Here is an 18,963-nt window from a genome sequence, read left to right as displayed (position 1 = left end):
ATAAAAAATAAAACAGTTTTTTGAGGTTTTCAGCTAGGGTGGACAAGGCTAAGCGTCAGGCTTTCAAATTAAATAAAACTCCGTTTCGGTCTTTGGTTGATTAATAAGCTGGAGTGGAAGATTCCCTCCTCGGCCTGTGCTTTGAGGACTCTGGCAATTAGTATGAGTCTGGGTGCAGATTTAAACTAACATAGTCATCCTGCTGTAACCGGGTTTCTCCAAGGTAGAGTGTTCTTCACTTTGATTTTCCTCTATGCAATAGATCTTTGGTTTTATTTGTTGTTCCTAATTATGCTCACCGTGCTGTAAAACTAGTTTCAGTAACAGGATTTTATGTCCTTTGTGGGTCTATTTTGCCTTTTTTCTTAATTTTTTGTCTGTGATTTTACTTTTAATATGAATCATCTGTATGAATGAATCCATAGTTCTATATGATGTTTTTGAAACGAAATGAAAAGTTCAGCTTTTCACAAGGAAAGATGTGCTCTTTTTCTTGGTCATAGATAGTGAGGTGGATACTTTGGGTGCTATACTGCTGATCAGACAAAAAAATACCTGGGGTTGCTTGTCTTCACTGTTTTTACATGAAATTAAATGCAAGATTAACCAATAATTAACCTAATCACTGGTTACACTTAAGAAGCATATGCAGTTAATCTGCTTGAGGACTGCTACAAAACAAAAGAAAGATATCAGCAGTATTCTTAGAGTAACCAGTGTTGGGAAGGTTACTTTTAAAATGTATTCCACTACAGATTACAGAATAAATGCCCTAAAATGTATTTTGTAACGTATTCCGTTACATTACTCAATGAGAGTAACATATTCTGAATACTTTGGATTACTTAATATACTATCAAGCTTTTTCCAACTACATGAATGTACTATTGCTGTGTGATTTATTACTATTACTGAAGGATAGTCGCCATACCAATACCAACTAGATTTTTAAATCTTAATATAAAATGAGTAACAGTAGGGCGGACGTTAGGTAAAGCTGCACTTTTTGCAGCGAGCTCGTACAGGTCCGCGGCTCCGAACCGTAGCAAAGGGACCTCTGGCTAATACGTCGGGTTGCGTGTCGGGCTCGTAGCTGAAAACTAGCTTTACTTTGTTGTCTGGGTCAACTTTGCTCGTGAAAGACAGAGAGAGGCGTTGAAAGGCTGCTCCAACGGAACTTATTGTTTCAGAGGAAAACACGAACACAGTGTACAGTCGAGTCTTAGTAGCTTACTTACAACTGGGCTATACTGCCCATGAGTCCCCATTCTTTAGGGCTATACCTGTAACACTGCCTATTGCCTTCATATTAAATAATTTTTTGAAAAATAATTTTTAAAAATATTTAGTCATGTCATTATGTGGGCCGCAAGTAGAGGTGACATGGACAGCGAGATTAAGACACAGGTATTAGAGCCTCTAAATGCGTGTTTTGTTTGGGTTTCCACCGGCGGAAGTAGTATTATTTGAATATTTCATGAGCTCAATTTTAAAAAAAGATTTTATAAGATATAAATGTCCAAATTCTGAAAAATATATCTTCTTTTATGCTCATTTATGCTCCTTTGCCAAGAATTACTCTGTCAGCGTGGCATAACTTGGAGGTGATCCATGTGTGCCAGTGCTGAGGTGTTATTGAAGCCCAGATTACTTTGAAAGCAGCTTTCAGCTCATGTATATTTTGGGGTTTTACACTTTCTGTCAACTAGGTAACAGATAAATACTGTCTGCTGTTCTTTCATTAATGAAAATGGACTGGCATTTATATAGCACATTGTGAGTCTTACTGACTGCTTAAACAACTTAAGTCTACAATCAACAGTTTAACCACCCATTCATACAGTGTTTTATTCTATGCACTTAATCCTTTCTTTCGTATTGTGGAAAGAAGCTGATGTACTTGGAGAGACACATGGAGAACATACAGACTCCACACACAAGCCTCCAGCCAGGTTTTGAACTAGGAACCTTCTTGCTGTGAGGGGACAGTGCTATCCACTCTATCATCATGCCACCAAGCTCATACTACCTGGTATTGCCATCAAGAACTTGAGAAAACACAGTGGATCAACTACCACCACCTGTGTTCCAGCTATGATTGTGTGAGAGTTGTAGCAGCTGTCACAAGTTCTTATTTAATAATTCTTTAAGGCTGGTTTCATCTCCATTGCTTATACAGTATGCAATTCCAAGTAGGAAAACACTCTCCCAAAAAATCCTCCCAGGCCTATATGACAGAGAATGTGCATCTTCTTTGTTTTGCATATTTTAATTTATATTTTATTGTGTTGTGGTTTGCAGTGTTTTGTGGTTTCACTTTAAATTTGTTTAAAAGGAAAAAGCTGAAAATTTAAATAGTTAAAAGCTGAAATGTGAATAGTTGGTTTTTGTATTATATGATTTATTTATTACATTTTATGTGGAGTGAATAAATAAAGTATATTTACGGTGGCCCCAAGAGACAAAGCACGTACAAACTCCAAAACATGTAAAAACTCAAAACACATACAAAAGACAACAGAAGTACTCCAGGATGCTAGGCACAGTGTTGAGCTTTTGTTACCTAGTGGCAAGCCAGCAAGTACCAATGACCGGATTTGGTGTGTGGTAGTAACAGGTAAATTAACATTTGTTTAAATTATTTGAATATATATGAGTGCCTGTGTATAAATACACAAACAATACACATATGCTTTCAATTGTGTAATTTAAGTGATCTAAGTAGCTCTGTTTTGGAAGTTCAGTTAACGCTAGCAACGTGTTTTGGAGTTTATAGGTGCTTTGTCTCTAGGGGCCACCGTATATATTTATATATAAACATATATAAATAATAAAACACAGGTTTTTTTTACATTAGTAATTTCTTTTCTGCATAATTTTATATTGTTGTTGATAATAAATTAATTAAAGCAACAAAACCGCCCTAAGAGCTGGTTGGGAGCCGAATGAGTCGGCTCTTTTTAGTGAGCCGAGCCAAAAGAGCCGGTTCTCTAAAAAGAATTTCCATCACTTTTTTCCATTCATATCCTTTGATATTCAGTTTTTTCAGATGTGACCTTCATTACCCTTCTTGTGGAGGCTGTCCATCATCATCATCATCATCTGGACAAATATTAAGTCATCAGTTTTGCCCATGTTTGTGATTGAGTGTACTGAACCAGACCAAGACACATATTGTACTTTTAAAATATTAATTTACGTACTTGAGATGTAATATTCTATTATTTTCTCATATTAGATTTCTGAATTATATGAGCTATAAGCTTTAATCATCAAATTTAACTAAAAAGGTCTTGAAAACAATTCACATGTAATGAAAATAGTTTATTAAAGTTTACCGTTTTTAAATTCAGCTGCAAATAAAGAACAACAACAACCAACCTTTATTTGTCACATACACAATCATACAGAGTGCGGACAGGCTGCAGACGTAGCTGTGCCATTCCAGGGCTTGGTTTTAGCATGGGGGGTCTAGCAGGACCCTTACTGGATCCGGGTGGGAATTTAACTTTTTTACAGTATTCTGTTTTTTAAGGTACACTTGTATAAGTCATATTTTTTTGCTAGTTTAGTGTGTTTTTGTATTTGTGTCTTTTTATAATTAAGTAAAGGTTTATTTATCTCTAAACAGCAGTTCTAAAAAGTCTTTAAAAGCAAGGTACAAGAACCACAGCTAAAATAACTGTTACCTGCACTGTTATCTTTGACCCTGCAGTTGCTCTGTCTCTGCTGCTCAACCTGGGTGAAGACACACACACAGAGCTGAAGATGAGGAACAAAAACACTGTTCACATGCTTTTGAAGATTGTGGACCGTGAAGATAATGAGCTACTGCTGGTTGTTATCACCATCCTCAAAAAGCACTCTATCTTCCTGGGGAGCAAGATTGACAATGGTAAACAAAAGATCTTAGATTATAAGAGAAGGTATTATTAAACATTGTAAAACTGCATTCGGAATATTTGTATAGTATTTCAAAATTCAGAAGGAAAATATCAGGGCATCTATACTGAATCTCATGCAGCACAACAGCTACCTTCAGCACAACGCAAGTATTTATAGGATGATTAAAGAAGAATAAAGATGTTTTCTAGTAGCCAAGTCAAAGTCATGACCTTAATCCAACCAAAATATTATGGAAGGACCTGAAGTTAGCATTGCAGAATCTGGTTTGCTCCGGGTTTAATAATTTGAGGGAAGATTGTGGGACAGTGTCCCAAGTCAGCAAAAATGTTGAATGTTAAAGCAGCCTATTTAATACAGACTTGCTCACATTCTTCTAATTAAGTAAAACAATATTAATATTATAATATTGTCTTTTTCATACAGTCTGTATAACCTACAGACACCGTGGAGCACAGAGTCTTACCAAAATAGGTAAAATCTTAACAAAATGACCATTGTTAGAAAAGCTTGGACTAACTGTTTGAAACTAGATTTTTAAATTCTATTTTCTACCTTTATCTTCACCTCGTCTAATCAATGGTTTGTTTAAATGCATTGTTTTGTTACATTACATAAATTACTCATAAAGGACTGAGGATTTATTTTACTGTATACAAAAATGTAAAGGATAATATTTTCACAAATGTCTGTAACCTTCTGCGGTGCCAGTTAAAACCATGCTTAGATTAGATTTTCATTTTAAAAACATTATTCAGAGTCCACTTTGGTGGGCCATAGTGCTCAAACAGAACCCTGGCTTTTCAACTGTCCCTAATCCAGTCCCATCTGGTTCCAGTCTAGTTCAAGTTTGTGGGTCTTTATCAAGCCCAGGCCCTGTCAGAAACTTGCTTTATCTCCTTGTTTACCATTGATTACACCTTTAATTCACATTAGAAAAACTTTCATACCCACACAAGCTTGTGTCCAGCATGGAAATGTTGGTTTCAACACTTTGACTCATTGAAGTATTTAAGGGCATGGGTGTTTAATGAATCAAAAAGTGATGATCCCATCAGGTTATATTTACTCAGCAAACTGAATCTGATAAGAGTTCAGTACTGCCTAATACATTTTTATTCTGCCTATGTCACCAGTGGAAATGTCAGTGGTAGGTGACACAGGCTGCAGTTGATAATGCAGCTCAGTGTCTGGTTTGGGATGGAGTGACTGGAGCTAGTTTTGCACACAGAAGCAATGAGTGTGTTTTAACTGGTAGCAGATTGTATCTCCCTGGTTTCTGGCAAATCACAGGAGATGGAAACAGACACTTTAGAACGCAGAACTATGGTAAATGGTAAATGGCCTGCATTTGTATAGCGCTTTTCTAGTCTCTAAGGACCCCAAAGCACTTCACACTACATTCAGTCATTCACCCATTCACACACACGTGATGGCAAGCTACATTGTAGCCACAGCCACCCTGGGGCGCACTGACAGAGGCGAGGCTGCCGGACACTGGCGCCACCGGGCCCTCTGACCACCACCAGTAGGCAAACATGGGGTTAGTATCTTGCCCAAGGATATTTGGCATGCCACCAGGAGGCAGCCTGGGATCGAACCACCGACCTTCAGATTAGTGGCTGACCTGCTCTTCCACCTGAGCTACAGCCACCTGACTGAGTGGCACTGCTGGCACTGCTGTGCTGATAGTCACAATCATAGAGTGTAGCTGAAGTTGAACCCTGTGCTATATCTGTGTCAATCTGACTTCAGTTCACAACAACTCATTTCAAGGTGCTTTATACTGTGCTATACAAAGTGACCAGTAGAGAAGCTGGCCCGTTTAGTTCCCAGTGACTACAAGGAGCTCCTGGACGCCACCCTGCGCCTCCTGTTCAGCCTGTCTTTTGACACTTCTCTCCACAACCAGGCTGGATTCATTCCCAAACTTTCCTCTCTGCTTGGTAATCAGTCTCAGTAAAGATTAAGTGTTTATGTTTCCCTGTGTTTGCTCCTGTAGATTTGTTTAATTGTGGGTTCATGTGTCGGAACCAGCATTTAAGGTGTTTTCTAAAACAGAAAGACACGGGACATCAGAAAGACGCATTGATCTCTGCTATTAATTTGCAATCATTAAGGCATATGTATATAGCTTTTATGCCCATCCCTTGAAGTTCCCCTTGGGACCATTTTGCAAAGCTGCACAGGGTGTGTCTTTGCAGAGTTGTGTGACATCGTCATCTCTGTTGGGGCTTTTGAAACCTCTCAGGAGAGGCTCAGGTAACAGTACATACTTAATAGAGTGTATTTGTTCGAATAACATGCCAGATTCTGGTCACATGATTTTGTTTTATACGATCAGGGTTGAGAGATGGATATTTATGTCTTTGGAGATTTAGGTAGAGCTTTGTGGAGGGGTGGGGGCATGCATGCACAAGTAATAACACGTAACAGTGAACAATCACGCCTGCTTATAGTCTTGACACTAGGTGTGTGTGTTCTGTGCCCTGTGTGTGAACCAGGAGACCATTAATCATCTGCTCCCTCTGCCAACTGTCCAGTTTTCAGCTGACACACTAAATGCAATTATCTCTAAGGACAGACAACACAGCAATGGTCTCCTCTCCCTTCATGCCTTTTGGATCTCTGTTCAGGCCAGACCTGAGGTCCTGACCCTGACTGATAAGATGAAAGTGAAGAGGGAGACTCTACTTGACATCATCACCTCTTTCCTGTTTCATCAGACAATCAAGCTTGAACACATCATTTCTCTTCATCTCTGCTTTGCAGCTCACGCATAAACATTTGGTAAAAAAAAAAATAATTCACAGTTTAATGTGCAGTAAATTACATTTTTCATCTATTAAAGTGGATCAGTGGGGTCGGGAGTGCAGAAAAGACTTGGGACCTCAGGACCTTGTGGCAAAAACAAATTTATAAACCAAAAATAAGTTTTCTCTGAATTTAAGACAAAACCAAAACAAATAAATAAATAGTAAGTAAATAAAACTGAATTTAAGATATTGCCTTAATTTCCAAGAAGTCACAAAGCATGTTATTGTTATATTTTCAACTACTTTATTTAAAATGACTCTATCACATGAATCTGAAAGTAAGTAAATTAGTTACATGACTCATCATAAAGCCATACAGACTCCACTGTAAATTAGTTACATTAGTGCATTAGTACTATGAGCAGGCGTGATTGTTCACTGCTACATGTTATTACGTGCTATTACTTGTGCACGCATGCCCCCACCCCTAAATTAGTTACATAACTCATCATAAATGCATACAGACTCCACTGGAAAAAGAGCTAGATATTGTCAGAATTTGGGCTCTTCACAAACACACAACCCAAAATGTGAAGATCTACAGTGCAAGTGGTTAGAATGTTTGTAAAGCTTTACTCACATGTTGTAAACAGCACAGTTAGAGTAATTGCATTCACCAAAAATTTATTGAAACGATGTTGAAGACAGCTTTTCCACAAATCTAAATTATACTGAGATTTGGAATAAAAGTCAGATCTATAAATCTATCTTATGAGGTCATTTGGAAAATGATAGGAGGTAAGTATTGAACACGTGACTAATTTTCTAAGTAAATATTTTCCTAAAGGCCCTATTGACATGAAATTCTCACCAAATGTCGGTAAGAACCAATCCAATCCGCACATGCGAAGCAATCAAACCACTGTGCATAAATTAAGGTATGTGTAATAATGAGAAATGGCAGAGGGAAAAAGTACACGAACACACTTACTGAAATGTATTTAATACTGATAAATAAATTTCTACCACTGCTAGCGCTTCAAATCATAAGCTACAGTGCAGCATGTTGATTGTCATTACAAGACAAATTAGAGGATTTAAGTGGGGGCAGGGATCTTTGTGAAGCATTTTTATAACATCTCGTTATGTGGTATGTGATGTCTTCAAATACCCAACCCTTCATGCTTATTTATCCAGAAAATTCAATAACAATGGAGAGGTGCAGCCCACAGACATTTCTTAATGTTTGTGGGTGTAATTTTACAAAGGCTAGGCAGTTTTAAATTAGCCTGGGGTGTAATTGAAGTTTAGCTCTCCCACTAACTGCCCTTGAACATAGTCTAGTTAATTCTTAACAGCTCCCCTTTACCTTTTTTTCCTTCTCTGCTGCCCTAACCCTACTTGTGTTTTGAACATTTAATGGGGTCTTTCTTTTCGCTCATAAAGAATCCTCGACTCTATGTTCATTCTAGAAAAGTAGGGAATTTTCTTGGCCTGGACAAGCTTATTGCCTCTCTGTGTGTGCAGTTGGTAGTTGTGCACTTCAAGGTGCTGGTTAAGGTAAAGGCTCACTAATGAGCAGCACATGTTCCGGTCAATTGGTGGGCACACGGGAAGGGCCAAAGCAGCGAGCAGCGTGGCTTTAACTTATTAAAGGCAGTAAAATTGATGCTTCCTCCTGTTTTCCCAATTAAAGCTAGAAGCTCCCTCTCCTTAGCATTCACTCCCTTCTGTGATTCCAGAGGTTCACTGAGTACATCTGGATCTAATTTTTCTGAGATAAGGCTTCCTAAACAGCCAGTGACTGAACACAGCTGAGATCAGTTTTAATTGGAACAGGGTGGGGCTTTGGAGGCTGGTGGACATTACAGGGTGTCTCTCAGTGGCTGTCCTCCAGTGAGAAGCCTCTCTCTTAACACTTCCCTTAATGAAAACTCCCAAGGTGAAACTCTGGTTTCAGCTTCATTAATTCTCTGTAGCTGGTTCCTCCTTCAGGCCCCCAGCTGTGGTCACAGGTCAAACTCATAAAGTTCCTGGGCTCACCGACAGCCTAAGCCTAGATTATACCCCACTGTGGATGTGGACAGGGACAGCAGGGGACCAGTGGCTGAGCAGTCATTCCTGTTATACTTCTTTGAACTGTGCTCATGGTGGCGCATGCAAAGTTGACGCTTTAAAATGTAAATTCTCTGCGAATGAGTCTGCGCAGTTAAGGGGCCATTTTTTTTCCACCTTCCGATAGATGCATCTGAGAACAACTTTGGGTTAATATCTTGCCCAAGGATATTTGGCATGCAGACTGCAGCAGCCAGGCCTCTGAGCACCAAACTTCCAGTAAGTATATGACCTGCTCTACCTCCTGAGCGACAGCTACAGCTGTGGTGATGTTTGGTGAGCTGTGCCTTTAGAGCATGACAATCTTGCCTTCATGATGTTTTTGTCTACTAACTGCTTAAGAGACGCAACAAACTGAGAAATTGCAGTTGACTGTTGCTGATTCTGCACTGAATGTCAATTGACCTTCAATTAAAGAGGCCTTTCAGCCCATTAATATTTTTAGAAAAACACACAGCCCTCCTAGATGTGGTCATTGGCATCCTGTGGAACATTACAGCACAACCAGTCATTCATCCATTAACTTCCCTCCCCCTCCTCCATTGACTTACCTCCTTCTCTTGTGTTTATGTTGTAGCTGATGAGGGCCAGAGACAGCTCAGCATGTCCATTCTGTATAACATCAGCATGGACCACAAATTTAGGTCCATGTTTGCCGACACAGACTGCATACCGCAGGTAAGACTGGCTAATGTACACTGCCAGTAGAGCAAGAAACATACATTAGCATCAGCAACTAATGACATACAGGAATTAATGCATGAGAAACAGAGCGAAAGTGAGAGACACACCACATCTGGAACCAAAACCCACCAGAGGATTGCTGCTCATTCTTCTGTCAGACTGTGTGCACATTGCTTTGTTTCCTCCTTCATTTCTTTTTCCAGTGAGTCCTGAAAGCAACCTGGCACCATTTCACATTTTTCTGTATCTTTTTCCATATTAGCGTTTTTAAGTTCCATTACTAAAAGGGGACATAAACACCGAAATACAGCTGCTGATGAAAATTAAGGTAAAACCTCAAACAAAATTCTTTCAACTTTTATTTTAACATCTTTTGAGTTTGCTAAGATTGAGCTGACCGGGTCAGTCATTCCTTTCATCACTGCCATCATGTCCGTGTTAGCAGCTAATGTTAACATCAGGGTTCTCCCATGGTAGAAGGAGTACCAGTTTGCAGTGTGACCAGGATGTGAACTTCAACCTTGCCCTTAAATTTCAACAAAAGTGCTCCAAAGGCACAGGCACAGTGGAGAGTTGAGTTCAGGGAATTAAATTAGGCTCAGGAGATGGCTAAAAAACACATCCAATGTATGAGTTATAAAAATCCACAAATGTCATGAAGAGTATCCATAGAGACCAAAAGCGTTTGTTTGTTTTTGTTTAACCAGTCTGTAAAAATATTTTCATGGCTAAAAGCTTGAACATTTTAAGATTTAATGCTGTTTGATGCATTCTTTCAGAAAACTTCAAGGAGCTCCTTTGGTTTACATGAAAGGTGGTTTTAGATCAAACTACCATAACTGGCTGGTTCAAGACATCTATGAACAATAAAATGTCTGTTTTTTTGCATCACACTCACTCGCTATCCTTCTGTCAGCCAACCTTCGTCTTTGTGGACATGCTGTGACACCATACCTGGATTACCGTAATGACCCTGATATCATTGAAAAGCACCTGTCTGATCCCAGCGACAGGTTAGGCTTTAGAGGCCTAGGGAACTACAGTTTTGGGCACTTTGGCATTTTAATATTTTTAGCCCTATGTTTCCAAACTGGAAACTGGCATATGTGGCAAAATGATGATATCTCTAAATTGGTGAAGTTCTTTCTGGATACTGCTCGTGAAACTATTATGAAGCTTTTTTTGATCAGCACAATGAAAACAAAAGTGACTTGAGAACATTAGAGTCCTTGTATTATTCCCAAAGATTCACTTCCAGTTTTGTCTGTCTACTTAATCCTCCTTGTTTATCTTCCCACACAAAACACAATTTCAATTCAGTACAGGGAATACGTGTTCTTCCATTTGTAAAAAAATGGATCCCTGACCAACTGTTTTGCCCCATTTTCCACCTTTTTATCCTCTCACCTTTCTTGTATTTATAAGACCCCTCTCTTTGATCACTTTCTTAGCATGCTCACTGACCTGCCCTTTTCCCCGTCTTCTGTTTTAATGGGGTCACCATTTGGTACGATGCAAGCTTTACAGAGCAGGGAAGCCAGAAGTAAAGGAGAGGTGCTTACAGAGATGGAGGAGGGAATGGAGGTAGCTGTGTTGGTCAGATTGTGGCATGGTGCTGTGGCCCTGACAAAGCCTCCGGTGGCTCTCTGTGGTAAATAAGCAGATGCAGGTGCCAGAGAGTCTAGACAGGGCTGATTTGGAGTCTGGGGCCCCTGGTATGTGATACCTAACCCTGGCCCGCCCTAGTCTTTCTCTCCCTCTCTCTCTGATTCCTAACGCCTCACTTCCCCGTGAGGCGTTAGGAATCTGCTCCCTGCCCACTGCCACCCCTCAGCTCAGAGCCTTTCCTGTTTAATGTTAAATCAGTGCAGGAGAAACGTACAGACAGACTAGTTAGCAGAAGGAGGGTAGCTTAGGAAATGACGCTTCTTCTCTCTTTCTTTTTAAAATTATTTTGGGACATTTATTGCCTTTATTTTTATAGTCATCAGCTGGAAGAGACATTAAATGTTGATAATGAAAGCTGGGAATTGACACAGCAAATAGTCCAACGAGTCGGAGAGTAAGAGCTAGAATTTGCATTTGCAAATTTCTTTCTTTTTAAATTATTTTCTTGTCACTCTATTTTGTCCTCACCCTTTTTCACTCTCACACTCAATGTCTACAAATCTGAATATGAAAAGAATTTAAATATATAAAAGTGTATGGAGTTTTCATCTAGCAAGGGTTAGAATTATGCAAGAAGCCTGGCTCCTATATAGCATTTTCTTTTACTGTCCTTGAGCACCTAAAGTGCATTATACAACATGTTTTATTCATCCATCCAGAACATGCAAACAGAAAGACCCTAGACTGATGGTGGAATTGAACTCAGGACCTTCTTGCTGTAAGGCAACAGTGCTAACCAACATGCCACCGTGCTGCATTCACTAATCCTTTTATACAGACATCCATACAAGCACTTTTTTCTACATCTAGTTGCTTTATATCACACAAGCACACAGAGCATATCACCAGGGCAGGACAGAGCATCTCCAAATCTGCAGTTCTTGTGGGATGTTCCCAGTCTGCACTGGTCAGTATCTATCAAAAGTGGTCCAAAGAAGGAACAGTGTTGAACTGGCAGCCAAGACACACTGATGCATGTGGAAACGAAGGCTGAATGAATTGTTACGTATTGAAACAGCGTAGTCGCAGACTAGTCAGGGTGTTCGTGCTGACCCCTGTCCACCCTCAAAAGCATCAACAATGGGCACCACAGATGTCACCGTCTAAACATTTGCTGACTATGTGCACACCATTTCATGGAAACGGTGTTCCCTGATGACTGTGGACTCTATCAGCAGGTTAATGTGCCCTGCCATAAAGCAAAAATGGTTCAGGAATACTTTGATGGGCACAACAATGAATTTGACTTGGCCTCCAAATTTCACAGATCTCAATCCGATCGATCATCTGTGGGATGTGCTAGACAAACAAGTCTGATCCATGGAAGCCTGACTTCACAGGGTTTAAAGGATCTGTTGCTAAAATCTTGGTGCCAGATACCAAAGCACATATTCAGGGCTCTCTCTAGTGGAGTCCATGTCTCAATGGGTGAGGGCTCTTTAGGCTAACACAATATTTGGCAGGTGGTCATAATGTTATGTCTGATCAGTGTACAGTACAATTCAGACGTGATGCATTCTGGATTCATTTTGTTTGATTTATACTTCTAATCGAACTGCTTGACTGATTTGGTTGGATCATGTGTTTGACAGCTGATGAAGAATGGTGTATGTGCATCTCTACCCCACAGAGCCACTGTGGGGTAGAGATGATGGACATTGTGTCATGGTCCCCGTGCCTCGCTGGCTGACTCTGTGGTAGGCAACACGTTTTGTTTGTTCTTTGACCTCTCTCTTTCATAATGAGCGGTGCTCATTACGGGCTCCCGCCCCTGGCCCAAGCACCTGTGCTCACCGTCACACCTGCAGCTGATCCCAGCAAAATGAAGTAGGGGTGGGTTTTGATGATCGATTTATTGATTAGAATTGATTCTAGCTTGAATAACGTGATATAGATTCATTAAAATCCTGAATCGTTTTTTAAATATAAATTTATTTTTGCCCGAAACGCCAGAATCTAAGGTTAAACCTCACAAAATTTCTGCAACCGCAAAACAGCTAAAACAGTAAATGAGAGCAGGTACACGGATTCTGCACAAAGAGCTAAACACAAACCTGCCGACGCATCAGAATCGGTGAGACGACACACTGTCGGGGCTGAAAGCCGACAGCTTCACTGATTTTGAAGCGTCGGCGGGCGCTTTGTGTTTACCTTTTTGCGCTAGATTCTGAAGCTGCAGGTTTTATCTCTCTCCAAACAATATTGACTGAACCAGCAGCCAAAGACGATCCAAACTACGCTTCACATAAACATACATGTCACGAATTTCCTCTTACTTTTGCTGTTTTGCTTCCACCACGATAAAATCACACTTCATGTAGAGCTCTCTCTCTCTCAGGAATAGTTTCCCATCTAAAAATCTCTGTTTTTTTGCATTATTCACTTACTTATTAATAACCAGTCTACGGTGTCAGCTGCTGTTTTTTTTGTTTTTTTACTTACTTCCGACAAGAAAGCCTCATTTCTGCTGTTCAACACTGAACAAATGTAAACTTTTTAAAATTATGCAAAATTGCAAAATCCTTAGCTGTGTCTCTAATCGAACCTCTGTAACTTTGCTCCACTTCGTTTTTGACTGCACAGTATTTTTAAGGTCATCTTCTATAAAAACCCAGACCAGGAAAACTGCCTTCATGTTTTTCTGTGTTTTATCCTCAGTTACTTTGACACAAAGGAATCTGCTGTGATGCTCACACCTTTGATAAAGTCTCACAAGTGTCAGCTTTCTTTTTATAGATATAAAAATGCCGATATGTACTCATAAGTGATCAGAATTATAATATTTCTGACTGTCTGTGGCAAAATCTCCCCAATTCGAATCGAATCGAATCGAATCGAGGATTGAATCGATTTGGGACCTTGTGAATCGGAATTGAATCGATTCTAGAAATCAGTGACGATACCCAGCCCTAGATTGAAGCACTATTTATGATGGCGGACCTGTGTTATTCTTCGTGTGTGTGTGTGTGTGTGTGTGTGTGTGTGTGTGTGTGTGTGTGTGTGTGTGTGTGTGTGTGTGTGTGTGTGTGAGTGAGAGAGAGAGAGAGACAGCCCTGGACCTGTTCCCCGTAAAGCTGAGGGAGAGTGTGTGTGTGTAAAGAAACTGCTGAGGAGAGGAGCTCTGTGTATATATCGTCACCTGGTGTTTCACTGTAAATAAACGCACTGTCTTCTTTGCCAAGGATTTCTGGTCTGTGCCTGAGTCCACTTCAAACTCTGTGACAAAACGATCCAGCCATCATGGAGGTCAGGTCAGGATCCCGTGGCTCAGGCGCTGGCTGCCTAGCTCGCCACAAACAAATGCTTATGCAACAGAGGAATGAGATTGCTCCGTTAACACAGGCTGTCGCCCACATAACACCTCTGGAAAGCAACGCACAGCCAGGGAACGCAGCTCCTCAGGCGTCCCCGGCGGCTAGCCCACCTCGGTAGCCACACCATCTCCGGAGGGACCCCTGCCCACTCCAGAGCCATTCTCGGGTGAGTCAGACAAATGTGTCAGTTTTCTAGCTCAGTGGTCGTTGATCTTTCGAGAGCAGCGACGTTGTCATAATAATGACGGAGCGAAAATTACCTTTTTGTACAACTGCGGAGGGATCGTGCACTGAAATGGGCCCAGGTTGTGTTGAACTCTGACCCTGGGATTTCCTATACAGACTTTCTGTCTAAATTTAAGAATGTGTTTACCAAAGGTTCCGGTGCAAAAACGGCTGCACTCCGCCTATTAAACTTCAAACAAGGTAAGCGGAGCATGTATGACTATGCAATAGATTTTTGGATTCTGGCCGAAGAAACAGGCTGGGGTCAGGAAGCGCTGAGAAGCGCGCTTTTGAACAACATTTGTGAGGATTTAAAGGATGAACTAATTATGCATGACCTGCCAACTTCATTCAATGAACTAATGTCTTTACGCATCAAGGTGGATGAGCGGCTGCTGGCCCGCCGGTCGCAACGAAACTAATAGAAACTCCCATGAGGTACTGGGGCAATTAGGAGCGGGAGTCGCGCCTGAATCCAGCTTCTCCCGGGCACGGGGCATGCAGCTAGGCGGCTCTCATCTCTCTGCTGCGGAACGGCAACGGCAAATCTCCGCTGGTGAGTGCCTACACTGCAGTTGCAAAGGACATGTTGTTGCCACCTGCCCATCGCAAGCAAAAGGGACGGGCCCGCCAGTAACGGTAGGAGTACTGGTGGGCGGGTTCGGTCAAGAAAAATCTCCTCCACGATTAATGTTCTCAGCTAAAGTCTCCATCTGAAGTAATGGGCTGAAGATCCCGATGAAGCGGGCGTTAAAGCTGAAGGATGTACGGGTGATGAAGATGATCAGGAATCTGTATCAGCATGATGGACCCGCCAATATCTCTGCAATATCTTTTTGCTGGTCTGAGAGACACAGTACTGTGACACTGTTGAAGCACACATTCATAGAAGCACTTTATTTCTACGGAAGTGCTTTCTATCTAACATTCATACTCAAATCTGAATGTTTGTAATTTATCATGACAGAGGCATGCACAAAAATATGATTCCTGCTATGGATCTCTGAGAAATGACATGGGTTTCTTTGAAACTGTGCTGAGCAGTTTCGGACAAAACAATAAATATAATACAATAATAAAACCAACAAATTACATAAAAATAAAAAGGGTTCTATGGATCTGTCGATCATTTCAGTGTCAAAAAGATCTTATACTGCTAAGATCAGAAGACTAAAGGTTTGAATTAATTGAATCTTCCAAGTAAGAACTGTTATAATGTGATGTATATTACAGAACTCTGTATTTTCGTTGTATTTATTAAATTGAATCAGAGCCCAAATTACAAAATAAATGTTTTATTGTTCTACAACAAAAATTTAATAATTAATCTAAATTCAAATTCCAGAACCAATTCCCTGAACTTCAATCTATGCGCTAGCATTTCTGCACTCTGTGGAGCATTCCTACAACAGATGCTCTGTGTGCTCAGAGTAGAAAAGCACTATATAAAAACATTTACCATTTATGATTTCTATTCAAAAGTGATTTTCTCTGTTGATCATCTCTTTAAAAAATCATCTCTTTAAGTCAGAGCTTCTCTCAAATTTCACATCAGTGATTAACTAACTGATGAATTTCTTGTGACTGACACGTGTGGTCAGCTCCCAGTCAGTTTGTGATCACTACCAGACCTCAGATCAACATAATTAGCTGTAGATTAGAGACAGGCAGTGCAACAGGGCAAAGGAAGTGTTTCATTGAAATTATCAGTGAGACCTATTAAGTTGTGAACCACATGAAAGGTAGCCATTGGGGCTCTGGAGTGTGTCAGCAGCTGGACAGCAGAGGTGAGAGAGAAAGCAGAACTGTGGACACAAACACACATCATTATTGCTTGGCAATGTGGGATCCTTTTGGCAGCACACGCCATAACTGCGCAGTCCTGAAATGCTTGCCTTTGATCATTGCAGCTCTGCTCATGTACAAATACACATTAACATAGTGATGGTTTCATGTGAAACTTTATAGATGCTCCAAGTGGGACACAGGCCCAATTCACAATGATATTCTTAGCCTGGGTGTATTTCCTTAGGAATATGTTCAAAAGCTCCCAAAACCTGTTATGTGCTTCCTTAGCCCTGCTGTCAGCTTATTTATATGAAATTAGTCATGTAAGAAATGCTGAAGGACCTTTAAGTGCTCAATCAAATTCTGTGTCATGATGTTGTGTCACCCTCTTATGAATCGGTCTGGTGACAAAACATGTCAGGACTAGTGGAGGGTGAAGGAGGGGAGGGGAGGTCTGAGTAACACTGTAATAGTCCAGGGATTTGGGTGGTTGCATAATCTTCTTTTTTACCCCTCCTATCTCATCTTTTTCTGTCCTCAGAAGCATAATGAGGATTGGGGGGGGGGGAAGATCCAGATGGAAAAATTCTGCTTGCACAACAGTAAGTGGTTAGAAATGATGGAGACCCAGTGTGTTCCGTTTTATATTATTAATCTTTGATTTCTTGATGTCTTGTTAGTTCTTAGGTTTTGGTTCTGTATCAGTATTGAGTCCTGTGTGTGTGTTTTCTTAGATTTTGCCCAGTTTAGGTTTTGTATGGTTTTTCTGTTCAGCAATAAAGCTGCTTTTTGACTTTCACTCCCGCCTCAGTTGAGTCTGCATTTTAATCTTAGCCGGGGGGGGGGGGGTTAGTAAAGGTTTTTTAAGTAGGGTAGGGCCTCTGGTTCGGTGTTTTAAGGTCCTTACCAAACCAGATGAAGGTTAGGGCCTGGGGGCTCCTGTTTGGGTGGTTCGGGGTGTTGAATGGTTGTGGTTAGGGGCAATCCTCAGGGTTGGGGATAGGATTGGGGGGGTATTTCTGTGGGTGGTAAGGTGTGATGGATGGTTGTGGTTAGGGCCAATTTCCCGGGTTGGGGCTAGAATCGGACGTGATTTGGATTTTAGATTGGATGTGTGTGCCAAATCAAATTCCAAAGGGGGTTTTAAGACTCCTATAGGATTCACAATGCGAGTAATATCCAATTTAGATATATTTTGTCATCGCCAATTATTTGTAATTTCTATGAGCGAGACTCCATATGGTGTCTTAGCCCCATCTAATATTCAGACCTCCAGGAACCAAAGTGTTAAGTAATCAGATCCACTTCTTTTCACATCTCCTTCTTTCACCATCCGTCCAGAAGAAGTTTCCTTCAATACCCGCAATTTTAAGTCACTGCAAACCATGATAGGCAGCACGGTGGCACGGTGGTTAGCACTGTTTCTGCACAGCAAGAAGGTCCTGAGTTCAATTCCACCATCAGGCCAGGGTCTTTCTGTGTGGAGTTTGCATGTTCTCCCTGTGTTTGTGTGGGTTCCCTCCGGGTACTCTGGCTTCCTCCCACAGTCCAAAGACATGCAGCTTGTGGGGATAGGTTAATTGGATAATCCATGAATGAATAAAATGTCTGACAAGAGGAGTATGGCCTTCTTTGTTATGTGTAATGTTATATTTATGTTGCCACATGTGAGTGGAAATTGAGCTTTTGGTTTCCCCAATGTACTGGATGTGGCATCTTGTACAGACAATCATGTAAATGCAATTGGAGGTCCTAGGACTAAAATTTTGTGAGAGTTTGTACAACCTGTTTCTTGTCCTGTTCTTAACATATGCTAATTTGACAAATGGTATAGATGAATTTCTGGTTTTCTTTGGTTGTGCCGGGCTAAGTCTCGCCCTCATTAAGTAATCCATGAGGTTTTTGTTACGTCTATATGGCAAAATCACCTTGTGGTTTCCAATTATCCCGTGTTGCCCAATTAGGGTTGGGGTTAGGTTTAGTCACAAGTCACTGTCAAATTATAATACGGGCAGGATGATTTGTCAAAGTAGGACAGTTTCTCAGAACACCGATGAGAACAGCAAACTCCCGGCACATCGTTTTCAAACCCCCGCGGTCTTTCGCTACTCAGGGAAAACATGATATATAAGTCACTTAGATAAATGTTATTCTTTGGCTTTTTTCAGTGTTTTATTTGTTCGTGAGTAAATTGGTTTGGCTGAGATTAAAGTGATTAGTTTAGATTAAATAAAACTATTAATCCCTCGGGTGGGTTCCTCCGGGGTTTTCACACAGCTGAATAAACGTCAAACAGAAAACTGATTAAATAGAAGTGTGAGATGGTTGAGAATTTATGCCAGCGTCCGGTTATATTTTAGATAGCAAGGAGCAGACGGCAGAGTTTAACTACATCGAGAGAGCTCTTGATGTAAATCTGAAGGCTAGACCGTCCAGTTTCACAGTCGCTCACTTCCGGCCTACCCGGCTCACTTAGGGGGTGTCCAAATTCATGGGCTGCAGTTGCAGGA

This window comes from Simochromis diagramma, unplaced genomic scaffold, assembly GCF_900408965.1.
Source record: "Simochromis diagramma unplaced genomic scaffold, fSimDia1.1 OVJJ01000557.1, whole genome shotgun sequence".
In the NCBI taxonomy this organism is placed as follows: Eukaryota; Metazoa; Chordata; class Actinopteri; order Cichliformes; family Cichlidae; genus Simochromis; species Simochromis diagramma.
Note: the sequence above shows the minus strand (reverse complement) of the source record.